Source organism: Macaca thibetana, chromosome 5, assembly GCF_024542745.1.
Source record: "Macaca thibetana thibetana isolate TM-01 chromosome 5, ASM2454274v1, whole genome shotgun sequence".
Classification (NCBI taxonomy): Eukaryota; Metazoa; Chordata; class Mammalia; order Primates; family Cercopithecidae; genus Macaca; species Macaca thibetana.
The window spans coordinates 15,937,101-15,964,823 of record NC_065582.1 but is presented as its reverse complement, the minus strand read 5'-3'; the positions used below and the strand labels follow the sequence as shown (position 1 = coordinate 15,964,823).

The 27,723-nt window shown below is 36.4% G+C and overlaps 1 long non-coding RNA gene across 1 annotated transcript; it reads right to left on the bottom strand.

The window, feature by feature from the left end:
- Positions 1 to 647: 647 nt before the first annotated feature.
- LOC126955662 (uncharacterized) lies at positions 648 to 27,723 on the bottom strand. Its single transcript, XR_007726027.1, has 4 exons — positions 27,150 to 27,723; positions 10,475 to 10,680; positions 4,615 to 4,712; positions 648 to 2,542 (listed from the first exon to the last, which is right to left on the bottom strand). It is a non-coding gene; the product is annotated as an uncharacterized LOC126955662 (long non-coding RNA).

Genomic DNA, 27,723 nt, shown 5'->3' with positions numbered 1-27,723 from the left:
CTTCCAAAAATTAAAGAGTGCACTAGTACATTGATATTAAAACTAGGCAAAGACCTTATGGAAAAGAAAACTGGGCCAGGTGTTTTGGCACATGCCTGGGCTGCTTGAGGCCAGAAGTTTGAAACCTGCCTAGGCAACATAGCAAAACCCTGTCTTTACAAAAATAATAAAATAATTAAAAGTTAGCTGGGCATGGTGCTGTATGCCTATAGTCCTAGCTACATAAGAGACTGCGGTGGGAGGATTACTTGAGCAATCTTTAATTGCTTCACTTTGAGACAGCAGTGAGCTATGATCATGCCACTGCACTCCAGCCTGGGTGATAGAGCAAGAAGACCCTGTTTCAAAAAACAAAACAAAAGAAAAAAGAAAACTAAAGACCACGATCTCTCAATAACATAGATGCAAAATCCTACATGGTGTTTTAGCAAATGAATTCAATCAATATACTAAAAAGGATAATGCTTCATAATGAAGTAGATTTCATCCCAGAAATATGAGATTTGTTTCAATATTTAAAAATCCAAAAACGTAATGGTTTCTCAAATTTTGCTTGTTTCAACGACCTATGCAGTTTTGAGAATTACCAGTTGGGTATTTTGTAGAATGTTCTTTACTTAGAATACATGTGATAATTTTTAAATAGTCTGGAATTATGGGAATGGTAAGAAGAACACAGAGGTAAAGTGCTTTTTTTTTTTTTTTCACATCATATCAAGTGTACATGACATAAACATCACTATCACTGTTGATGTTGACCTGGATCACTTGGCCAAGGTAGCAATTGTCAGGTTTCTTTACTGTATAGTGATTCTTTTTCCCTCTTTCCATACTGTACTCTTTCTAAAGAAATGAGTATGTTCATGTCCCACTTAAGGAGCATAGAGTTATGCTCTTCTTCGTGGAGGAAGTAGTATCTACATAAATACTTTCATTTTTTTTTGCACAAAAATCTGACTCTTCTTCCTCATTTAATTATTTTTTTAAAATTATGCTTTAAGTTCTGGGATACATGTGCAGAACGTGCAGGTTTGTTACATAGGTATACATGTGCCATGGTGGTTTGCTGCACCCATCAACCCATAATCTACATTAGGTAGTTCTCCTAATGCTATCCCTCCCCTATCCCCCAATCCTCTGACAGACTCTGGTGTGTCACATTCCCCTCCCTGTGTCCGTGTGTTCTCACTGTTAAACTCCCACTTATGAGTGAGAACATGCAGTGCTTGGTATTCTGTTCCTGGGTTAGTTTGCTGAGAATGATGGTTTCCAGCTTCATCCGTGTCCCTGCAAAGGACAGGAACTCATCCTTTTTTATGGCTGTATAGTATTCCATGGTGAGTGTGCCACATTTTCTTTATCCAGTCGATCATTGATGGGCATTTGAATTGGTTCCAAGTCTTTGCTATTGTGAATAGTACTGCAATCAACATACATGTTTATGTGTCTTTATAGTAGAATGATTTATAATCCTTTGGGTATATAGACAGTAATGGAATTGCTGGGTCAAATGGCATTTCTGGTTCTAGATCCTTGAGGAATCTCCACACAGTCTTCCACAATGGTTGAACTAATTTACACTCCCCCCAACAGTGTAAAACGTTCCTATTTCTCCACATGCTCTCCAACATCTGTTGTTTCCTGAGTTTTAATGATGGCCATTTTAACTGGTGTGAGATGGTATCTCATTGTGGTTTTGACTTGCATTTCTCTAACGACCAGTGATGATGAGCTTTTTTTCATATACTTGTTGGCCGCATAAATGTCTTCTTTTGAGAAATGTCTATTCATATCCTTCATCCACTTCTTAATGGGATTTTTTTTTTTCTTGTAAATTTGTTTAAGTTATTTGTAGATTCTGGATATTAGCCCTTTGTCAGGTGGATAGATTGCAAAAATTTTCTCCCATTCTGTAGGGTGCCTGTTCACTCCGATGACAGATTATTTTGCTGTTCGGAAGCTCTTTAGTTTAATTAGATCCCATTTGTCAATTTTGGCTTTTGTTGCAATTGCTTTTGGTGTTTTAGTCATTTGCCCGTGTCTATGTCCTCAATGATATTGCCTAGGTATTCTTCTAGGGTTTCTATGGTTTTTGGTCTTACGTTTAAGACTTCAATCTCAGTTAATTTTTGTATAAGGTATAAGGAAGGAGCCCAGTTTCAGTTTTCTACATGTAGCTAGCCAGTTTTCCCAACATCATTTATTAAATACAGAATGTCTTCCCCATTGCTTGTTTTTGTCAGGTTTCTTGAAGATCAGATGATTGTAGATGTGTGGCATTATTCTTGAGGCCTCTATTCTGTTCCATTGGTCTATATATCTGTTTTGGCACTAGCACCATGCTGTTTTGGTTACTGTAGCTTTGTAGTATAGTTTGAAGTCAGGTAGCATGATGCCTCCATCTTTGTTCTTTTTGCTTAGGATTGTCTTGGTTATATGGGTTCTTTTTTGGTTCCACATGAAATTTAAAGTTGTTTTTTTTCTAATTCTGTGAAGAAAGAGCTACAATGACTAAATGTAATGCCTTAGTGTGGATGGGATTCTGAAACAGAAAAAGACATTGGATAGAAATCAAGAAAATCCAAATAAAATACAGAGTTTAGTTAATAATAATTTGTCAGCATTGTTTCCTTAATTGTAACAAATATACCATACTAATGTAAGATACTAATAAGGGAAACTAGGTGTGGGGTACACAGGAATTATCTATAATATGTTGAAAATTTCTCTGTAAATCTAAAGCTGTTCTAGAGTTTTAAGTTTGTTTTTTAAATGCCTCAGTTTGGAGGCACCATATACTGATCCTTGAAAGGATGTGATCAGGTCTCTCAGAAAGAGAGAAGTGGCCAGGCGTGGTGGCTCACGCCTGTAATCCCAGCACTTTGGGAGGCCGAGGCAGGTGGATAACTAGGTCAGGAGACTGAGAGCATCCTGGCTAACACAGTGAAACCCCATCTCTACTAAAAATATAAAAAATTAGCCAGGATGGTGGCGGATGCCTGTAGTCCCAGTTACTCAGGAGGCTGAGGCGTGAGAATGGCGTGAACCCGGGAGGTGGAGCTTGCCGTGAGCTGAGATCGCACCCCTGCACTCCAGCCTGGGTGACAGAGTGAGACTCCGTCTCAAAAAGAAAAAAAAAAAAAAAGAGAGAGAGAGAGAAGAAAGTGACTGGATAGTTGACCTAGTATTATATTATTGGGAGGCACTGACCCTATCTAATGTTGGATTTCTGGGCTTCTGGTATGCTGTTTTCCTTTTTCTCTCCTGATCTCAATGAATATTTTAGCTCACTCTTCCCAGAAAAGAGCTTTTGGTGACTTGGAAATAAATGAGTTTCATTCCCCCTGCCTGAATTATATATTTAACTGTAAAAGAGATACCATCTAATTTTATTACCAATACCATTAAAGCATAACCCTAGTTTGGGGAGAGGTCTGATCTTTATGTGGTTTGTGTAGTAGAATATAACCACCAATTTGTTTCTGGTATTCCTAAATGAACTAGACTCAGACTTTTGTTGTTGTTATACTACATATAATTGCTGTTTTGTTACTTTAAAAATTCAGATATTTGTAATTTCATCTGGTTTGACCAAATAATAATGTCAAGAATAAAAGAGAATAAACATTTATTTGAGCACTGAAAAATAATCCATAAATGTAATTCATCATATCAATAAATTAAATTTGATTACAAAAAAAAAGCCATGTGATCACCTCAATAGATGTAGAGAAACCATTTGACAAAAGTCATTGCCATTAGTGCATGGTAGAAACTCCCAGGAAAGTATAAATAAAAGGGAACTTTCTCAACTTGATAAGGGGTATCTACAGAAACTATACAGCTAATCTTATTACTACTGGTATGATAGTGAAAGCTTACTCCCTAGATATTAGAATCAAGACAAGGTTGTCTGTTTCCAATACTTTTATTCAACATTATTCTGGGGATCTCAGTCAGTACAATAAGCTTTGAGAAAAAAGAAATAAAATACAAATAAATTGGAAAAAAAAGAAATAAAAGAGTAGTTGATTATAGATGACATGATAGCCTTGGTAGAAAATCCTAAAGGATCAAAGAAATATGTGGCCGGGCACAGTGGCTCACGCCTGTAATTCCAACACTTTGGGAGGCTGAGGCAGGCAGATCACTTGAGGTCAGGAGTTCGAGACCAGCCTGGCCAACATGGTGATTCCCCTGTCTCTACTAAAAATACAAAAATTAGCTGGATATGGTGTTGCATGCCTGTAGTCCAAGCTACTCTGGAGGCTGTGGCAGGAGAATAGCCTGAACCCAGGAGGCAGAGGTTGCAGTGAGTGAAGATTGTACCACTGCACTCCAGCCTAAGCAACACAGGGAGACTCTGTCAAAAACAAAAATATCTAGAAATAATAAGTGACCTTAGCAAAGTCACAGGATATAAAGTCAACATACAAAAAAAAAGTTGTAGCTGGGCGCAGTGGTTCATGCCTGTAATCCCAAGACTTTGGGAGGCAAAGATGGCAGGATCACTTGAAGCAAGGAGTTTAAAACCAGCCTAGTCAGCATAGCAAGATCCTGTTTCTGCAAAAGAAAACATTTTTAAAAATGTTAACTAGGTTTGGTGGCATATACCTATAGTCCTAGCTACTGGGAAGGCTGAGGAAAGAGAAGAGCTTGAGTACCAGAGTTTGAGGCTGAAGTGAGTCATGATTATGCCACCACACTTCAGCCTGCGTGACAGAGCAAAACCTTAAACCCTGTCTCAAAAAAAATTATATATATATATATATGACATTTAAAAGCACCAAACTGTAAACTGCCTCTGAGAAATTCACCTGACCAGTAGAATATATACATAAAATATATACAAATAAATATATAAAATATATGTAAATACATAGAGAATATATAAATATATAGTATATACATATATAAAATATATATAAATATATGACACACATATATAAAACAAAAAGTATATTTCTATATTATGTATTTTTATATTTATATAATTTTTATTTGAAATTTCACTATATATACTGTTTTCATTTAGCAGAATCTAACAACTAGAAATTTTCTAATACAAATAATGGCATCAAAAACTAAATATTTAGGGATCAGTTTAACTAAATATGTGAAACATCTTGAAAATTTCAAAACATCGTTTAAAAAAATTAAAGAACACCTAAACAAATGGAGATACATAATATGTTCATGTATTGGAAGATTCGGTATTGTAAAGAAATCAGTTCTTCACAGATTATAGATTCAGCATAATCTCAATCAAAATCCCAACAGACTTTTGCTGTAGAAATTGACAAGCTGACTCAAAAACATGTATGAACATGTAAAGTACCCAGAATAGACAAAACAATTTTTATCTAATTTTTTAGATTGACAAATAGTTATCGTACATATTCTTAGGATGTATAATAAGGTGTTGATAAATATAATAGATAGTGATCAGATCAGCATAATTAGCATACCCACCATCTCAAATTTTTATCATTTCTTTGTGTTAGGAACTTCAATATCCCCCTTCCAGCTATTTAAACTGTATGATATAATATTGTTAACTATAATCATCCTGCAGTGGTAGAGAACACAAGAACTTCCTTTCATCCAGTTTTAATTTTATATTCTTTAACAAATCCCTTCCTATCCTTCCCTTCCCCCAATTCTTCCCAGCGTCAGGTATCCTCTGTTCTATTTTACTTCTATGAGTTCAACTTTTTTTTTTAGCTTCCAAATATGAATGAGAACATGTAGTGTTTAACTTTCTGTTCAGGGTTTATTTCACTTAACATAGTATCCTCCAATTCTATTCATATTTTCACAAATGATAGCATTTCATGTGTGAGGAGGCAAAGATACATACAGATACAATGCATATTATTTAGGTAATAATTACCCTAAATAGGTAAATAATTACCCTAAAAGCCCAGACCTTACTGCTATGCAATATATCCATGTAACAAATGGCACTCGTAGCCCTCAAATTTATACAATCTTTTAAAAGACAATAAAGAGGTAATTTATAACAATAAATGCCTACATAAAAAAAATAGGAGATTTCAGATACACCTAATGATGCTAATGATGCATCTCAAGAAACGACAAAAGCCATAACAAACCAAATCTAAAATTAGTAAATGGAAAGAAATTATAAAGATCATGGCATAAACAAAATTAAGACTAAAAATACAAAATATCAGTGAAACAGAATACTGCTTTTTTTGAAATGATAAAAAAAAAATCAACAAACTATTAATGAGATTAGGAAGAAAAAGAGAAACAACTCAAATAAGTAAAATTAGAAATGAAAAAGGAGACATCATAATGGATACCATAAATACAAAGGATCATTAGAGACTACTATGGACAACTACATTTCAATAAATTTGAAAACGTAGAGGAAATGGATAGATTCCTGGACACATGTAATTACCAAGATTGAACCAAGAAAAAACAGAAAAACTGAACAGACCAATAACAAATAATAAGATGGAATCAGTAATAAAAAGTCTTCTAACAAAGAAAATTCCAGGATGGGATGGCTTCACTACTGAATTTTACTGAACCTATAAAAAATTCATTATTCTCAAAGTATTCCAAAAAACTGAAGCAGGGGGAATTCTTAACTTATTCTGTGAGGCAGGCATAACCTTCATTCCAAAATCAAAGAACATAACAACAAAAGAAAACTAAACGACCAGTTAGTCTTGAACATAGAAGCAAAAATCCTCCATAAAATACTAGCAAAATGAATTCAACAACTCATCAAAATGATAATATCCCATGATAACGTGGGATTTATCTCAGTAATGCAAGGATGGCTCAACATATACAAATCAATAAATGTCATACATCATCAAATCAATAGAATGAAGGTCAAAAACCATATGATTATCACAATATTTCTTCATGATAAAAAAAAAACCACACTTTTAGTTAATTGGGTATGGAAGGAAAGAGTTTCTGGCTAGGACTTCCAGTAGTATGTTGAATAAGAGTGGTGAGAATGGACATTCTTGTCTTTTCCAGTCCTTAACTTTTCCTCATTCAGTGTGTTAGCTATGAGTTTGTCATATATAGCCTTCATTATGTTGAGTTACCTTATCTTTCCAGTGCTGACAGTGGAGTGGCGAAATTCCCAAATATAAAAGCATGTACATTTCCCTTATTTATGCCTGTTGAATAAATGAAGAGATGAACAAATAAATAAATGAATGACAAAGGATTAAGAGGACATAAATTTAGGTGGAAGAGGTAGAGTCAGGAGTGGATTCTGGTGCTAAATGGGCCTCTAGCTAGTTGCATGATACTCAGCAAAAAAGGTGGTAACATCCACAAGTATTATTGTGCTGAGGGTCTATCTCTCCCTTTAGATCCAATAATGTTTGCTTTATATATCTAGGTGCTTTAGTGTTGGGTGCATATACATTTACAATTGTTATATTCTATTGCTAAATTGATCCCTTTATTAATATATAATGTCCTTCTTTGTCTATTTTTACAACTTTTGACTTGAAGTCTATTTTGTATAATTCTTTTTCATCCCTTCACTTTGTCTATGTATGGTTTTACTGGTCAGGTGAATTTCTCAGAGGCAGTTTACAATTTGGTCTTTTTAAATCTATTCAGCCAGTCTATATCTTTTAAATGTGGAATTTAATCCATTAACATTCAAGGTTATTATTGAGAGATGAGGATTTACTCTTGTCATTTTCTGTATTGTTTTCTGATTATTTTGTATCTCTTTCATTTCTTGATTTATGTATTACTTATTTTCGCATTTCAACTGTTTTATGCAGTGATATACTTTAATTCCTTTGTATTTCTCTTTTGTATATTGGCTCCACTGGTGAGTTTTATACTTTCACATGTTTTTATAATGTTGATTATCTTTTTGCTCTAGATGTAAGACCCTCTTGAGCATTTCTTGTAAGGCTGGTCTAGTGGTGATAAATTCCTTTAGCTTTTGCTTGTCTGTGAAAGATTTTACTTCTCTTCTGAAAGAAAGCTTTGCTAGGTATAATATTTTTGAGTGTACAGTTTTTGGATTTTTTTCGGTACTCTGAATATGTTATCTCATTTTCTTCTCACCTGTAAGGTTTCTGCTGAGAAATCCATTTATCGTCTCATGGACATTACCTTATATGTGACTTGATTCTTTTCTGTTGCTGTTCTTTTAGTTTTTGACTTTTATAAATTTGACTATGGTGTTCCTTGAGCTTTCTGGACCTGGATGTCCATCTCTCTCCCAAGATGTAGGAAGTTTTCTGCTATGATTTCATTAAATATGTTTTCTTCACCTTTTCCCTTCTCTTTTCCCTCTGGAACACCCATAATATGAATATTTGTTTGCTTAATGATGCCCCATAAATCCTATAGTATTTCTTGAATTTTAAAATTATATTTTCTTCCTTTCTTTGTTTTGTCTGTCTGTGTCATTTCAGAAGACCTGTCGTAAAGCTCAGAAATTCTTCTGCGTCGTCTATTATGTTGTTGAAGCTCTTGAATGTGTTTCTTACTTCACTCATTGAATTCTTTAGCTTTATGATTTGTGCTTTGTTCTTTTTTATGATATCATCTCTGTTGAAATTCTAATTCAAATTATGAATTGTTTTTGTGATTTTGTTGAATTGTCTATGTATATTGTCTTGTATCTCACTGTATTTCCTTAAGATTTTTATTTTGAATTCTTCTGGCATTTCATATTTGTCTTTGTGATTGGAATATGATATTGAAGAATTATTGTTTTCCTTTGGCAGTGTCATGTTTTCTTGTTTTTTAATGTTTGATGTATCCCTATATTGATTTCTATGCATCTAATAGAAAAATCACCTCTTCCAATTTTGTGGAGTAGGTTTCAGAGGGAAAGACTTTTTTAATTAACCAGTCTTGGAGTGTTAGTTTGAGGGGGTTGCATTCACTTTGGTTCTAGGTGGACGTGGTAGTGTAGTCTCATGTGGTTTCTTCAGATGTAATTCCCACTAGTGGCATTGATAAGTTTCTCAGTGACCTAGGCTGAGAGAGGGGCTGAACTTACTGGGCGACTTCTCGGGTCAAGGGCACATGCATGCACCACTTGCCCCAGTGGGTTGGCCAGCTTGGAGTCAGGCTTATTGTGATTGGGGCCATGAGACTGATATTCTGGCCAGAGGAGTGGGCACGCAGTTGCTTGGGCATCCTGAGGGCATGCTTGCCAGGGGTGGCCCTCAGGGTTATTTTTCAGGCCCAGGAGGTGGATGCAAGGCAGCCTAGCTGACCTGGGGGTATGTCTTCTGAGAGTGGCCCACAGGGCTGTTTTCCAGGTTTGGGACATCGGTGCACAGCAGCTTGTCTGGCCTGTGAGTTTGTCTGCCAGGGATCAGCACAGGGCTGTTTCATAGGCCTATGTACAGGCACAGGAGTGCTTGATTTGTCTGGAAGTATGTCCACCAGAGGTGGCCTGTGTGACTGTTTCTTTGGCCTGGGGTGTGGGTGCAAGGCTTCTCAGCCAGCCTGGGGTCATGTCTGCCCTGGGGTCATGTCAGCCTGGGCTGTTACTCAGATGTGGGATGTGGGCTTTTGGCTATATGGCCAGCCTGGGATCATACCTGCCAAGAGTGGCCTTTGAAACTGTTTCTCATCCTGATGCTTATTAGGTCTGAAACACAATTGCAAGGATGCTTGGTTGGCTCAGGGTGTTCCCCACCAGCAGTAGCCCAAAAACCTATTTCTCAGGCCCAGAATGTGGGTACATGGCTGCTTGGCCAGTCTGGGGCATGTCCACTTGGGTTGGTCCACAGGACTGATACTCAGGTCTGGGATATGCACTTCTGGCTATTTTGTCAGCTTAGGATCATAACTGCCAAGAGTGGCCTGAGGAATTGTTTCTCAGGCCCTGATTGAGGATACAGGGCCATTGGGGCAGGCCAGGGCTCTCTCTGAAGGGTGCAGGTGTGCTGTGGGACTGTTTCTCAGTTCCTGGATGCAAGCACATAGCCACTTTACTGGCCCTGTAGCATATCAGCTGCTCACAGGCTTGGAAGCCTCTCCTGTTTTGGGGAGGGTATGCAGCAGTTTGGCCAGCTCAAGGGCAAGTTCACCCTGAACAGAACAGGACCAGAGCCACAGTCCATCCTGGGGCCATGCTTTACGAAGCTGGGATTGAGGTGTTCCAGCCTCCTATATGGGCTTGGTGGAATGAAGACAGAGCCCAAGTGCTGGAGAGGTGCAGTGGCTACTGGCCCTCAGAGCAGGGTGCACTGCAGAAGTGGCTCTGGTCTCAGGATGGTGCCATGCTATAGCACCATGGCTCACAGTGGGTGAATAGAGGGTTGAGTGTCCACACCTTGTTCTCCTAATCTGGGACAATGCAGCTGTGTGAATTCCCAGCCAGACTCCAAACCTGTTGCAGGATTTGTGAGGACTGCGGGATTCTCCTGCTATCAGGACCGTAGGTGTTTGTGATGGCAGTGGGCACTGGTGGGGATCTTCTGCTTACCTTTTCCTTGCAGCAGGAAGTCCTTCCTGACTCCAGCAGATCTCACCCAGGTGAAGAAGACAGGCTTCAGAGGCCAGGTGCCTCCAGCTGCCCTCCTGCGCTTCCAGTCACCACAGCTGCATCTCCATCCCCCCACTGCACACCAGTGCTCTCCCTTTGATACTCTAGTAAGATCTTAGCTGTTTATTTGTTGACTGAGTTCTTTCCTGTGGAAGAGGGGATGAACACCAGGTGTCTGTATTCAGCCATCCTGCTGACATCACTTCCAAAACAATTTTTTGAAGAATAGCAATGTTAAATGGCTTATAAGCTATGACTTTAAGAATTACCATAAGGCAGGTGCTGGGATAACTGGCTATCTACATGCAGAAGAATGAAACTGGACCCTTATCTATCCCTATGTACAAAAATTAACGCAACATGGATTAAAAACTTAAATGTAAGACCTAAAACTACAACTATCCTTCAAGAAAACCTAGTGGGTACTCTTCTGGAAAGCCTCAGCAAAGAATTAATGACTAAGTCCTCAAAAGCAATGGCAACAAAAACAAAAATTGACAAGTGGGAACTAATTAAACTACATAGCTTCTGCATAGCAAAGAAACTATCAAGAGAGTAAAGAAAGAATCTATAGAATGGGAAAAAATATTCACAAACTATGCATCTGACAAAGGTCTAATATCTAGAATCTATAAGGAACTTAAGCAATTCGGCCAGGCGCGGTGGCTCATGCCTGTAATCTCAGCACTTTGGGAGGCCAAGGCAGGCAGATCACCTGAGGTCAGGAGTTCAAGACCAGCCTGGCCAATATGGTGAAAGTCTGTCTCTACTAAACACAAAAATTAGCCAGGCGTGGTGGTGGGCCCCTGTAATCCCAGCTACTTGGGAGGCTGAGGCAGGAAAATTACTTGAACCTTGGAGGTGGAGGTTGCAGTGAGCCAAGACTGCACCACTGCACTCTAGCCTGGGCAACAGAGTGAGACTCCGTCTCAAAGGAAAAAAAAAAAAAAAAAAGAAAGAAAAGAAAAAGAAAAAAAAGAAAAAAGAAAAAAAATTCAACAAGCAAAAACAAAACCCATTAAAAAGCGGGCAAAGGATATGAACAGACATTTCTCACAAGAAGACTTACATGCAGCCAACAATCATATGAAAAAATGCTCAATGTCACTAAACATTAGAGAAGTTCAAATCAAAGCCACAATGAGATATCATCTCACATCAGTCAGAATGGCTATTACTAAGAAGTAAAAGCAAAACAAAACAAAACAACATATGCTGGCAAGTCTGCAGAGAAAAGAGGATGCTTATACACTGTTAGGAATGTAAATTGCTTCTGCCACTATAGAAAGCAGTTGGGAGATTTCTCAAATAACTAAAAATAGAACTACCTTTTTACCCAGCAATCCCATTACTGGGTATATAGCCAAAAGAAAACAAATCATTCAGCCAAAAAGACACATGCACTAATATGTTCATCACAGCACTATTCACAATAGAGAAAATATGAAATCAACCTAGGTATCCATCAATAGTGAATCGAATAGAGAAAATATGGTACATATACACCATGGAATAATTTTAAAAGAATGAAATTATGTTTTTCGTAGCAACATGGATGCAGCTGGAGTCCATTAGCCTAACTGAATTAATATAGAAACAGAAAACTAAATACCCCATATTCTCATGAATAGGTGGGAGCGAAACGTTAGGTACACATGGACATAAGGATGGGAACAATAGACACGGTAAGCTACTAAAGGGGAGAAAGTAGGAGGGGGACCTATTGAGTACTGTGCTCTCTACCGGCATGACAGAATAATCCTACCCCAAACTTGCCTCACACAAGATACCTGTAAAACAAATCTGCCCATATACACCCTGAATCTAAAATAAAAGTTGAAATTTAATAAATAAAGGAAGAATTACCATAAAACTAGAGACTTGGCAAAGGACAAAAATAAAGTAAGCGTAAGGTAATTCAATGGTGAATTAATAGTATTTTCAACAAATCATAATAAACAAGTAGATATGCATATTAAAAAATAAACTTCAAACTTTCCTTCACACTAGATATAAAAATGAACTCAAAATGGATTATTGACCCGAATATCAAAGATAGATCTTTAAATTTCCAAAAGAAAACATGGGAAAAAAATTATGACCTTAGGCTAGGTAAAAAATTTTTTAGAGGAGATAACAAAAATGTACAAACCATAAAATAACAAGTTTATCAGATGGACATAGTCAAAATCAAAAACAACTAATCATTGAAAGACAGTATAAGGAGATGAAAAGACAAGCCACAGATTAAGAGGAAATATTTGCACAACACATAACTGATGATCTTCCAGTATCATAGGCCCATTAACTCATGAGTTATTCATTCAAATAGCATTTCAGTCTAACTGACTTTTCTTAGGAGACAAGTTTAATCAAGTACAAAATTTCTACTGAGAATTGTTTTGGATTGAAGCAATTATTTCTTTTTTAAAAACACATTCAGATGTGAAATGAAGCAATTATTTCTTAATCCAAAACTTCCAAAGCAAGTAATTCCTCTGTGGTTAAATGGTCTGTATTAAATCTGGTTATGTAAACCAATAACCCAATATTTTAACACAATAGAAATTTGTTTCTTACTGTTGTCACAGTCATTTACAGTTTGAGAGGATCTAGGGATGATTCTGCCCTATGCTGTCATTTGAAGATTCCATCTTCTTGCTTCCTGTGGTTTTGCTACCTTTATAGGGCCTCATGTTATTGCATTGGACCTAGCTGGAAGACTGGCAGAGATAGAGTGTGGCAATCACAAGATCAATTTTAAGTGCCAGATCTGAAAGTGAGGCACATCACTTCTGCCTGCGTTCTATTGCCAGAACTCAATGCTATGGCCACACCCATAGGCAGGGAAATGTAGTTAAGCCATGTGCACAGGAAGAAAAGGAAGCAAGTGAGCATATACAATTGCCTCTACTACAGTGACCATGAGAAGAACACATACTTAACCATTTTCCTTTGTACCACATATATTTTAGTTGCATAAAATTTTTTGGAGCAAAGTTAATTATAAATTAATCAATTACACTTTGCTTGTCATTAAATTGTTTTTATTTATTTATTTATTTATTTATTTATTTATTTATTGAGACAGGGTCTTGCTCTGTTGCCCAGGCTGGAATGCAGCGGCGTGATCTCAGTTCACTGCAACCTCCGCCTCTTGGGTTCAAGCGATTCTCCTGCCTCAGCCACCCAAGTAGCTAGGACTACCAGCATGTGACACCATGCCTGGCTAATTTTTGTATTTTTGGTAGAAAGGGGGTTTCGTCATGTTGACCAGGCTGGTCACGAATTTCTGAGTGCAGGTGATCCCCCCGCTTCAGCCTCCCAAAGTGCTGGGATTACAGGAGTGAGCCACCAGGCCCAACCATCTTGTCATTAAATTATAACCAGTTCAATAACAGGGATGTTCTGTACACTGAAAACTTTCCATAGTACTTTATTATATTTACCATTATGGAAGAAGATCATTAAATTTTTGCTATGATCATCACAAGATGCTATAAAAATGACATCTAATGAAATTCAAAATTTCCACATGTGGACCCGTGTGTATAAATATGACTACACATATAAATATCTAAATCCATGTTTCCAGATAAATTCAAACAAAAATGTGTACAATAGGTATAGTTCATTATTTATTTTCTTTATTTCTTCTTCTTATCTAGGACAAAATTACATATTGACTACCTCATTATATCATAGTGTGATGGAAGGAGAAGTAGGGATCTACTTCTAGGCTCTAGCTCTGGCTCCCAATATCTGTGGCCTTTACAAACCAGGTCATGTCTCTGTAATTCATCAGTAAAGTAAAAAGTGTGTGCCAGATGATCTCCAAGATACTTTCTGTTTCTGGTATTCTGAGAGTCTTTATGGAACCATCAACTCAAGCTAGCTGGCTCCCACTTGGGTCAAAGTGTCTTATCTTTCAAGAAGTGAATATTTTGATGGCAGAAAGTCAACTGAAATGGAAGGAGAGGGAGTAAGGGAGGCAAGGCGGGAGAGAAAGAAACTAAAATGAACCAAAATTCTTCTTTACCCTAGGAATTTGTAGAAATCTGTACAATTAGCTCTACCCAGGGAAAATTACAGTTATTTCTTCTCCCCCCACAAGAAGTTATTTGGGCCACCCTGTGCAGCATAATGAGGTCCTGCCTCTACAAAAAAATACAAAATAAAAAATTAGCCAGGCACAGTGGCATGTGCCTGTAGTCCCAGCAACTCAGGAGACTGCGGTGGGAGAACCACTTGAACCTAGGAGGTCCAGTCTTCAGTGAGCCATAATCATGCCACTGCACTCCATTCTAGATGACAGAGGCTGACTCTGTTTTTAAAAAAAGAGATATTTGGGGCTCAGAAAGTCAGTAAACATTGCCACAGATTGTAACCTAATCTACCCTGCACCTATTGATTGTGGGACAAGATGTAACATTTCAATGGCTAAGACAATCAAATAAATATTAAAATTTAAAATTTCCTAATCACCTCTAATTCATTTATAAGGATTAACCACAGATGAGATTATTTAGGTTTCAAAAGAAGCCACATGAAGTAGTGAAAAGAGCACAGAAATAGAAGCTTGAAAATCTATATTCCATTCTCTGTTCTGACCCATTTGTAGGATACTGGCAAGTGACTTAAGATCTTTGGATCCTAGTTCATTAACTGAAGAATAAAGTGTTTGGATTTGTTGGTATTTAAGATGTCTGGCAACAATGGAATTTCTTGACTCTATGAAAGATGAGACTTAAATTGAGAAACAGAGGTAACCTTATCATACTGAAAGTCTATCCCATTTAGATGCAGTAGGAGGCTCATGAGCAACATTTACTTAGGAACCAGAATTCTTGCTTAGTTTGGATGTACCACCACTGTTATAAGGCGGAGCAAAAGAAAAGCTTTTCCATCCTGGTTAGAAGATAAAAGGATGAGTTAAGATCGTATGTCATAGATCTCAAGTCAGCAAAGTTTATAGGTAGAATAATTTAAAAATAAGCAAGTATGTAATCTAGATCAATGAAAACATGGGAAACTTGTTATTTTTTAAATCATTTATTAGATCAACAAAATCGGATGGTGGCAGGGGGGCCAAAGACTTCTTAAGAGAAATTAATCTCAGTTTCAAGCCTCAGCTTGAAATGTACCAAACTGTCAGGTGATAGATTTATTTGATAGAAAGCAAAAAGAGAATATATATTGAAAAAATGATTCCAAATAAAATAAAAATAATTTCCAACAAAGATTAATATTGCTCTTAGAACTTAAGGTACTAGAATTTTTTTAAAAAACAGATTTCATACTCAGAAATATTCTCATAGCAGGAAATTTTTCTAGAATCGTATTAGAAAATTTCCTGAATATTATAGTAGTGAGTAACTTCATTTTCATTTAAATCTATTTTGCTGTTAGATTTCACACACCAAACATCCTATTAGTCCAGGTGGTTCAATTGCATAATAACAGTATTTTTATCACTTTAGATTATCTCTTTAGATCTGCTGAATAATTTTATCATTGAGAGAAAACAAAGACTGTTGTTTGATTACTCGAGTCTTAGGACAATCATAAGTATTTAGATTCATAAAGCCAAATAAACAAAAGCGGGGGTTGTTGCTGGCTATATGATAAGCACCAAGCTTCTTTGTCATTGAAAGTTTCCTCCCACACTATGATGTAACAAAACATTTCACAAATAGCCAGAAAGAAAATCAGATTCTTGTGAGGCTTCTCAAGATGGTTATTGTGAATGTTTGTGCATAAACATTCTGAGACAGACAGAGGTGCACACCCTCCCCGCACCCCACCGCCACACACAGCCTATCTCAGAAATTTGCAAAAACATAGTCTAACAGTTTCTGTGGAAAATGCCTCATTAAGCCTTGGGCAAATCACCATAGGAACCTGTGAAATAGGAAGGTGAAATCTTGAACAGGATGGGCCCTTCTCATCAGTCATTGATGAACAGGATGGGCCCTTCTGATCAGTCATCGATTATTGTTAGAAATAACTCCTACTTTTTCATGTTACCTACAATGTTCAAAGTAATAATGGTTTTCAGTACAAAAATAAGTCATAAAGATAATGACTCAGATGTCATTTTACAATTCCCCATTACACTAAATATCTAAAATAATAATTTTTGAAGTTATACTTTGTTCTCTGCCCGATTTTTTGTAACTTTCCATGAATTCTCCTGTATCTCTGGATTATCTATCCCTCTGTTCTCAATTAAAATCTCCAAGGAATGGAAAGACTGAAATACAAGAGGAAGAGACAGAAGCTGCAAGAGAAGAGAGAAGACATAAAAAAGAGAAAGATAGGAGCTTCCCATTTTTTAAATAAAAGGTAAAACTTCCCTTCTAGACTCTATTGCTCAAGATTTTCAGCATTGACGGTGATAACAAAACCTTCTAAGGCTTGAGTAAGCCTTTTGAAAATTTTCACTTTTTTCTAACTCACTAACTATATCCAGAAGGCAACAAAATTCAACTGAAATATGAAGCTCTTTTGGATGTCACTGACAGCCCACACTACATGTGTTCCAAAAGGGAGGAAATTTTCCAAAAATTTGTAGAATGAGGTAGGTGTTTGTTCATTCTGGGCAAATCATCCATTAACATTCAGAAGACTTTTAAGTATGCCATGATAGATTCTACCCATAGCCTCTATAGCACTTGTATTTCTTCAGCTAATCATATTAATACATTAATTAACAGTGGCAAGGACAAGCCTCAGCCCTCTAAAGGCAGGCAGTAACTTTACAATTGACAGAGAATAAATTGGAATCAAAATAAGGCTTGGCTTCTGTCGATGGTGTGCTGGTGCATGTGCCAGGCTTAACACCAGGCTTTCCAGAAGGGAAATAAATAAATACATACATAAATATATATATATATGTATATATAATATATATTATAGACCTGTGTTTATTATTTCTTAAAAATTTTACTAATATACAGAATGTGTAGTATACAAATTATAAGTAATAATGAAATGTCTAAAACTATTTTACATTTTATATAGCCCATTTATTCTCACAGAAGGCTTTTGTTTATTTCTGCCAGATTCTTAAATCTATAATCAATCTCTTTACAATTAATGAATGTGGTCTCAGCGTGAATGTAGGTTAATATTCCATTTACCTTAACAAGCAAGGTGAAGTAAACACATCAAAGTATGTTGGAACTTTCTTTATTTATCAGGAATGTGTTCCTTTGCTGAATCAGGTAATAGTTGGCAAAAACAGTACTGGAAGGATATGCCATCAAATTTTGTGCTATTCACAAGGTAGCAGCTACAGCTACAACATCCTTTTAGGTTTGATCTGTGTTCTTTATGTTTCTTCCATCGCTTCCTCAAGTCTAGATTATCAAAAATAAATAAATAAGTAAGTAAATAAATAAATAAGACTTGATTCTTAGTGTTTGCTGATTTCCATGGTTTAAGCACTCCCAAGATGACAGAATTTAAGCTACCAAAATCCCTGAACATGGAGTTTGGAAGAGATATGCAATAGCACAGCATTATATAGTATTTCCACCAGACAGACACAATAATTATAAATAATCTCAGGAGCACAGATAATATTATGAGGTAAGTTAATTAGGAAGTAATGAATTTCGAGTATTACCTTTCCTTTTTATATAATTTATTTAATTGTAAGTTTATCCCCTCCAATTTTCATTATTGGCTGTCTTTAACAACCAGGTCACAAAATACCTGACTATTTAATAATCTGTTCTTGTGAGCCAGGGTGAACCAGCTATGGCACTTCACTGCCTCCTGTTCAAAGTTTACTGGGAACTTGAGTGCTGAACATTCTGTTACAGCTTCATGAATCTAAATTCCTGCCCAGGTAAAAGATTACTGGGGTTACCAGAAAAGAATTTTGTTTAACTTCATCTAAGACTAAGACTATACCACTTAATAAGTCCTAAATTTGACAAATGCTTTTGAAACTTAATTTGTTAATATTATACACTTCTTATATCAATGTGTATTTACACATCGCTGAAGAACAATAGAGGGTAGTTTACATGGGTTGACATGCTACATAGGCTTAAGGGCTTTCTGTTTCTTTATTTCCAAAACAGATTACAGTGATCAGAATAGAGGTAGCAGGCAAATAGTCTGCTTATTCTCACTGAAGCCATTCAGAGCAAAATTTATTTATACTATAAAATGCCAAGGCCTATAAAATTCTCAAAGCCCCATCTTTAAGAATGTAAGCAACAGATACTTGGATGTGCAGACCAGAGTTTGGCCAGAATTCCATTAAGTGATCTTGAGTCCTATCAAAAAGCTAAGCTAAAAGATACATTAAAATAAGTAATACATTTAGTTGTGAATAAAACTGTGCGTCTAAAAAGTGAAGAGACAGGGACAAAGCAGAAGGACCAAGAGGGCCAGAAAGTTGGCCTCAAAGAAGGTCTGAATCCAAATTCCAGTTAAGCGGCTAAACTAACCATGTAACTTTGGGAGATTATTTAACCAGCCTAATCTTCAATTTACTCAAAGATAAATTAGAGATTGCAGTACTATCAGGATTACATAAGAGACTATTTGAACATTACCTGGCACATCGTAGCAGATCAGTAAGTGATAGTATCATGAAAACATACTCCCTTCTGCCTAATAAGAATGGCAGAGACTCAGGTAGGAACCTCATTGCGAATACGTGTGAGTAATTACTCAAGATTCTGCTTCTTGGCAGATTTTATTCAAAGGTGAAGTAAGCAAATACTAGCATTAGCTCCAGAGGCTACCTCAGCCCCCAAATATCTACAACCCACAGTTGGAGTTTGTCCTTTGAGTTAAGGCAATGTACATGAAATATGGGACTCTGAAGCTATATAGTATTTGATCACCATCAAATACAAGATATTTGGAAGTACTTGTAACCCTCTGCAGTCTGTTACAAAACAATAATAAAGCAGAGGTGTTAAATATCTGCTATCTGCTACTGCAAGAAATGCAAACCATTCAAAAGGCACAATTTAGGTATGATGAGATTAGAAAATTCCATTTTAGATGTATATTTTACCTGAAATTGATTTCCTTAGCCCTCAGTAGTCACTAATTTATTAATCTGTATTAGTTTTTCCATTTCATTTTTCTGAGAGAAGGTGGAGTGAAGGACAGGTAACTGATTTAGGTGAGGATGGGAAACTCCTACCGCCTGGGAGGGCAGTCTTCGCGACACGAGGCAGTGACGGGCTTGGGCCGACCACAGCCACTGGGGAGCAATGGGGGGCAAGACAAGGGAAGAGCTGCCCCAAACAAGATGATTTCGTTTTCTAGTTTTTTGTGGAAACACTTCTGTCCACAGTCATAAAATCACTTTCTTTGAGATACACAATATTTTCTTGGCTATTCTCATTAATAAAGAAATATTATAACAATTTTGTAAATTTTAAAGAAATTACTGGGGCCTTTAACCGCAGTCATCTTGTGAGGTAATCAACAAAAAGAAATGCTTCAACTGAATGAACAGTACCTCTTCATGCTGTAGGACTCTAGAAAAAAAATGTATGAGCTAGAATTTCGGAAATAGCATGTAACGGAAACAACAGCCAAGTGGGAAATTAAAATCCAAAAGCAAAAGCAGTGGCAGTTCCAGAATGTCTACAAAGGAGAGGTATAGGAGTCATCTTTTGGGTGGAAAGAAAACTAGGGAATTTTCCTTGACACAGTATTTGCACAGTTTTTGCTTATAGGATATATTTATTTAGAGTAACTTGGTACCGGGAGTTGGAGGGGTCCCTGATGGAGATGATGAGGGAAATAAAGTCCCTACAAGACAAAAAAAAAAAAAAAGTTTCACAATTCTTTGCCCATATACCTGCAATCACTAAAATGAGAAAGGAAAAAAAATCTAAAATTGTATACTTAGCCGAAAAACTTTACCCAATATTTTTCTGCTTATAAGTAACTAAATTTAATTAATAATCAATCAACATTGATTGCCTACAATATGTTTGGCATAGAAATTGGTACTGGGTAGGAACAAAATATGTTCTCTGCCCTCTTGTTGCTTAAATCAAGAGAGAAGATGAACATCAGGCAAGAAAGCAATGTGATTGGTTTCAGAGGAGGAGGAAGGATGAGTGGAGATTCAACCTGGTCTAGAGGGTCAGGGAAGGCTGCCTGAGGAAGTGGCATTCCAAAAGTGGTTGCCTAGGCAAAAGCGTTGAGTTAAGGGGTGAGACAGCTGAAAGGAGAACAGGAACAGGAAACATTTCTTGCAGAAGGAACTGAATGTGGGAAACTCAGGAAGCAGAACGATAAAGAGTCTGAGGAATTTAAAAATCCTGTCTGTCTGAAGCTGAGAGGTGTTAACAGCCGAGAAAGAGGAAACCCACACTGGTAAGTCTAACAAAGAGAATTGAGAATTGCCTCGTAGGCATTAGACAACAAAAGACTGTAACTTCAAGAAGCAGGAGTCCCTAAGGCTAAGAGAACAAGGAGAAGAGAATAGGGTTACTAGAACCTAGAAGCTTGGAGGAGGGACCAGAGCTGGAGCCTAGACTTCAGAGCAAGGGACTGTGGCCCGCAGATCCTGTTGGTATTTGTGGGGACACAGTGAGGCTGTTCTGGGCTTTGCGGGGGAGGCTGGAGCCCGCTGCTGTTAAGATGAAGAGCTCCTGCTGGGGTGATGCTGCAAACTTGGGAAAAACTCAAAGGAGCCTGCAATCACCCCCACCTCGGGGTTGCCAGCAGCATCTCATTCTTATGCTGCTGTTGTAAGATTAGGAGGCTGTTGCCCTAGTCTAGGTGAGAGAAGGCAGTGACCTGGACTGGGGTGATGTGTAGTAGTTATTTAGTAAATAAAATCTGAAGAATTCATGATGGATTACATTGGAAACAGAAGGAAAGGGGAGGAACAAGGACAACTCATAGATTTCACTGGAGCAAGTAGGTGGGTGGTAAAGCCATGAACCAACACAGGGTTCCAAGTAGGAAAGGAGCAGTTGAAGAACAGAAGTTTAATTTGGGACTCCTATAAGGTATTCAAGTAGGAAGAGGGGCTAGAGCTGGGGGGACATATGTGATCTAGAGATATAGTTTGGAAAACTTAGGTAGGACAGATAGTAGCTGAAGTCATGGAAATGAGTAATCTGGCCTAGGAGAGTATATAGGTCACCAAAGAGGGCTTGGACAATGCTGGATCAAACTTTTAAAGGAAGCTGTATGATACATGAGCTAAAGTGCTTCTCTTTGATCATCCACACGTGCAGCCGTGAACTGGAGAATTATCACGGAAATATGAGAGACAGCAACATACCAGCAGAAGAAAAGAGAATAGCCTTATCAGTCGAAATTATTCTGGTTGTTGCTAAGCAATTTAAATCTGATAGAAGCATAAGTTTACTTTTGAATAAAATTACCTGTCAGTTTACACCTTTTTATCAACCACTATCTTCTCCCACTGGAAAATAATGCAACTGAATCTGACACTCTCCTTAAGAAAGTCTCCATGTGCACATCCAACTGCATTTTGATATGGAATTGCCCTTCCCCGTTTTAATAGGAATACTTGATTTACACCCATATATTCATAGTTAAAAACCACCATTTTATTAAAATGCATCAAGTTGTTTTATTCTCCATTATTTTGCTTTTTACTTAGTCTTTTGAATTCCTGTCCTAAATTAGAATGATTCACTCCAACCAAAGCCTATTGTAAATGTATGCTGCTGGCTAAGTGTTCTCTTTTCAGGTTAAAGGGGCATCAGCCCGGACTCTCCATTCTTCCCAAAACTGCAGAGTGAAAAGTACAGCTTTTTCTTTCAAGGAAAGTGAAAAAAAATGAAAAAAAAAAAAAAAAAAAAACCTGAAGCCAAGTGTTTTGCTTTTCTGTTATTTTAAAATTCAAACTCTCAGAAGAGCTTCGACTTCTGTCTTTGATCTCAAAAGTAATTTAAATAGGAAGAATTACTAAAGAGGTGGAATTTATCCTTTTCTTTTAATCCAGATTTTTCTGACATTTCAACTATTTCTAAAGAAAGATGAGAAGGTAAGATCTGTGCAACAGCTCTACAAGGGTAAAATAACATATATAAAGCTTATAACATTTCTATGTATTGGAATTTTTAAACTATACTAGAATAAAATTACAAATTTCAGGTAGTTAGCAAGAAGTTTTCCTTGAGCTTTGTATTTTTTTCTCCTCAAATCACCTTACAAAGTGTTTTTAAATCATGACAACCTCCAGAATTTCTCATTTTATTTCTCTTGGGCTCATAAGTCTCTTTCATAGATATTTCAGCAAGGATTGGAAAAGGCAGGGCAAAAAAAAAAAAGAGTAAGGCTTGCTTCATCATTTTAAAAACATCAGAACTAAAATATATTATGTACATAAATACAAACCTAGAGTTTCCAAAGTGGATATAATTTGTGCAGCTCAATGTTTGATATCTAGATATATTTGTAACATCTCAAAGCACTCTGTGCTGATTTTTTTAGACAGATTTACAGAACCCAGCTTAAGTTAACAGAAGTTGTAAATTATGTCTAAGTGGAATTTATAAACAAAAGTTAAAGTTGAGCATGCAAGGGAATATTGAAAAGTTTGCATAATGCTGTCAACATCTACAGTGCCAATGTTCATCCTTTCTTTTGTTATTAGCTGAACTTTTTTCTGTGTACATGGATATATGTCTGAGTAAGTATGTGTGTACAGATTTATGTTTTCAAATGAAACAAAGCTGTGCAGTTATGATTGCAGGGGTTGACTGGTCTCTAGGAGCACGTGCTTCCTCTGGCCTATTAAAGTACAGTACCAACATTTCCCTCTCGTAGCATTGTGAGTGTGATCTGACCTGAGCTTGTGTTTCTGGGAAAGCGCCTGGAGAATACCAATTTCATTTAGAAACTGCTCAGCTTAAGTGTTTGGTAGGGTTTGACGGTGTTGCGTCAGGTGATCAGATAAATTTTCAGAGATACCACAAAGAAAGTTTGGAAATGTCGTCAGAGAGTTTATATTAAGCGTAGTTTGCCTACAAAGAAATTGATTTTAAACACCATTTAAATTTATAATGTGTGCCAGATTTCAGTGTTTTATTGCATTACAGAAGTTAGATGTTAGTACACTGTTTTCCAACTGTTTTAATACCTAGTATGGGCTCTTTCTTGAATTGCAAACATTGCTATTCTTTTGGACACCATTAAGCTAATAGCCAAAATGGAAATTCATATGTCATGGAGATGACAAATGTTTCTCCTGCAAATTGAAATACTCTAAAGTTGTTAAATAATATTTTCAGATATGTTTACTCTTCTATAGACTTTTTCATTATTATTATATAGTCAGATATTAAAATATGTGCACATGTATATATATATGTACATATGCATATACACACGTGATTTTATAGTTGGATTAAACCTATAATGTCTTCAAAAAATTATAAAAAAATTTCTCCTCCACTTATCATCATCTAAAAAGCATGCATTCAGCTCAAATTTTATTGAACATACACAATGTATCTTAAATAGTATCATATATTGTCCTGAAATTAATAGGGGAAAAATATTTCACTCTAGATGAAAATCGTGTTCATTAGTAACCCATATAATGTTATTTCCAAGGATACTCAACTTTATTTTCCTTTTGATGATACTCCGTGGAGAGAAAAAGTTGTTTAATTCAAAAATTGGACTGTTTCTTCTTAACTGGCCTATCAGCTTGCTTCTCTGCCTGCCTTTTTATTGAATCCATACTTTGTATTTCAGTGGCCCATTAAATTCTTCCTGCTTTTAGAGTTTCTTTGAAAATATCTTGTGAATATTGCAGGAGAAAAATTGCACTGAGTCTTGCAAATCGCCCGTATTCTCTAAACAGGGACAGAAATGCCTTTGGGTTTGGTTTGCTTTGTTTTGTTTTGTTTTTAAAGGAAGGATAGAACATTAACACATGACAACAGTGAGATTACGCAGATAAATTTTTGAGTCCTTTTATCTAGTAAACATTCTAATGACCCACTTCAAAGGCAGGCTGGGAAGAAGCCTCCCTGTCCTCCTGCCAGAATGAGAGGCGAAGCTCTTTACCGCTCATATGGGAGATATGAGGAGACTTTGAATGGATCATTGCTTTTTATGAGTAGTAATGAGGTGAGAAGTATTCTAGTGTGTGGCACAGGCCTTCATTAAAAAGCGTGAAACAGAATGGCTTATGGTTAAAGGGGGTAATTTGTTCTAACATACTTGCTAAATTGTGTTGTAACCATGCCAGTTAACAGCACTATATTTTCCATAGGATTCCTGAGTGCATTTGTGTGCAATTATTCTTCTCATACAAAATTCAGGGATTTTTCCAATAGCTTGTGTTAACTAGTTGACAATGCTCACTCCTTCAGTGGAAAGTACACGGAGCCCCACCATTAAAAAGGGGTGAAGGAATCCAGAGATGTTCTCATTCTCTTTCTAAAGCCAAAGGGTTCTTGTAAAATCAAAAATTCACAGAACCCAAATTTAAATGAATACCATTTGTCCAAAAGGTAACATCAGAAGTAATAGGTAGTTTAATAACTACAAAACTTAAATTTTCAAATATGCATTATAATTAATAGAATCCATAAGAAAGAAAATAAGATTTAGTTGTTTCAAGTCTTTGATTAAAAAAAAAAAAAGACAAGAAAAATTGAAAAGTAAGAGCAATAATCTTGCTACATTTGTGAGGAAATTCTGCTCATAACAGAACTTGAAGTTCCACAGCATACCAAGAAGATTACTTGTTCAGACTCTTACCGGGAACATTGAGCTAAGATTTTGTTCATTGGAAAAATCTTTCTACTTAGAGAAACATAACATGAAAACATAACGTGTTTTTTTCACTTGACCAGCTATCAAAAGAGAAAATGTTGTAGAATAGAAACATAAAGGTTAGGACAAGACCTAGAATTTGGGTATGTCATTTGGGAAAACTATTTTTTAAGTGGCAACTTTTTAAGACACATTGTTACACGGGAAATGTTATAACATTAAAATTTGAGGGGAAAATATCCCTATGAATTTTCTGGAATTTTCTTGAAAGGCAATAAATACAAATATGCATTGTTTTAAAAAATATTTTGTAACTGATGGCACAATATTATTGTAAAAAAACTTTAAATATAATTGATATACAATCACAGACTGAAAATGGAGAACTTAAAATTTAAGCACCAAAAACCTTTACAGTGAGACAGGAAGTATTCATGTTTGTTCACCCTCTGGAATTTTTGTGCCTTTGCTGTAGGGGAGAAGAATTTCAGTTTTGTCACTTTCCATCCATTTCATTATTATTTAGTTTTTGCACATTCGTTATTTGATATTTTGAAAACAATGTTTGCAATCATAGGTAAGTACATTATTCTAGCTTCAAAAATAAAAACTGTCAAACTTAATAGAAACCAGGCTGTGGGCCTCCAATAAATGTAATAGGCCCAGCCTCTCCTTTCTACTTCTTTTTATTGGGTTTTCAGGAAAGTCTATGAAAGAAATTCTAATTGCAGCTGCTCCTAGTCAATGCTTAGGTTCTCTTCCCCTTAGAGAGGGAAATGGTAGCTCTGGGCTATATGGTGGAATCAATGGTTTGGTATTTGTTTTTTGTTTTCAAGCTAAATTGAATATGAAGCATAGTAAGTAACAAAAATTATATTTACACATTGCCTAATTTTCATCACTGTGCCACAAGGGGTAAACCAGATACAGCTGTTATTTGAATACAAAATAACATCTTATTCAGTGCTAAATTAACTAACCTAGAATATTGCCCAGAGAGAACAAATCTTTTTATCAATGTCTGAATAGTTATTCTCAGAATGAATGTCACCTTTCCTCAATTTAACACAAATATAAACACTCCGAGTTAATAAGTGACAACTAGGATAGAAAGCCTGGAGACTGACATAGGAAGAAATGCACGTTAAAGGGACATTTACCATTCTTTAAGCTTTCTTGTTATATTTACTTTTTTCTTTTTTCTTTTTTTTTTTTTTAAGAGACAGAATCTCACTACATTGCCCATGCTGGTCTAGAACTCCTGGCCTCAAGGAATCTCCTTGCCTGTCTCTCTTTAAGCTTTGCTTTGCATTGTGTCTTATTTATATCTGACGGGAAAAATTAAGACTTGTGAGACTGATAACAAGAAGCCACACAAGGATTACATTAATGAATGTATTTCATTGGAACTCTTCTGAGCTAAGCTGGTCTAATTGCCTTATGACATTATGGCTTCCCATAATTGGGAATTCTCATAGCTTCATGATATCAAATGCCTGCATTGCCTTGCGTGTAGTCTGGAGGTTTCTCTGAAATTAATTTTTTCAAATCAAGAATAAAACAAATATAAAGAAACAAAAGGATAATAAATATCAGACAGAAAATTTGTATCCAAATATGTTCAGACTAAATGCTATGTAATAAAACATGAGTTCTGAGAGAGAAAATAGCTAAAATATTCCAAGCCAAGTGTATACTCACACTTGAGAAAAGCTTTTATTGAAAGAGTACTAGTGGTTGCATTTTCGTAAGAAAGGTGAAGCCATTTAATAAAACTATTGCATGCACCAAGCCTCTGGCAGGTGTGAAGGTGACAGATGTAAAGGAATCCCACTCAGCCAGTAGGAACTACCTGGGCAGTTGAAAAGATGTGACAGCTCTATTCTCTCTGTTGTGGACATCTCTACTTATGTAGGATTAAAGCACTAAAATGCATAGGAGTATCTAGAAAAAAAAAAGTCCATTTTTATTCTGTTTCATCAAAGTGTATAAAAATTGGGGAGGAGAAAGGAAGAGGGATAAATACACTTGGGACAACACTGGCAGAAGCCAACATTTTAAAGCAATCAATGTTGATCTTTTGATTCTCCTCTTTTGGTTGTATTACACATCTTTACAAATCCTCCTTGTGTGAGTCTCAGAAAGATGCTAAGTAAACTTAGGCATTTCCTTCATGACTCGGCACACTTAAGGTGGTACTCTATCCCCTCAAAGTTTGTCACTGCCATATTAGTCATTACTGTGCTTGAAATTTTACCTCTGTTGCATTCATTCAATTATATCTCAAGATACCCACTCTTGATTCATACTATAAGCCAAGGTCCAACTCAAATCACTTCCACACATAAATTGGACTTGTAAACTCTGCCCATCAGAACCCCCTTGTCCTGGCTATTATCTGTACCACATTTATTTTAAGTGGTTTT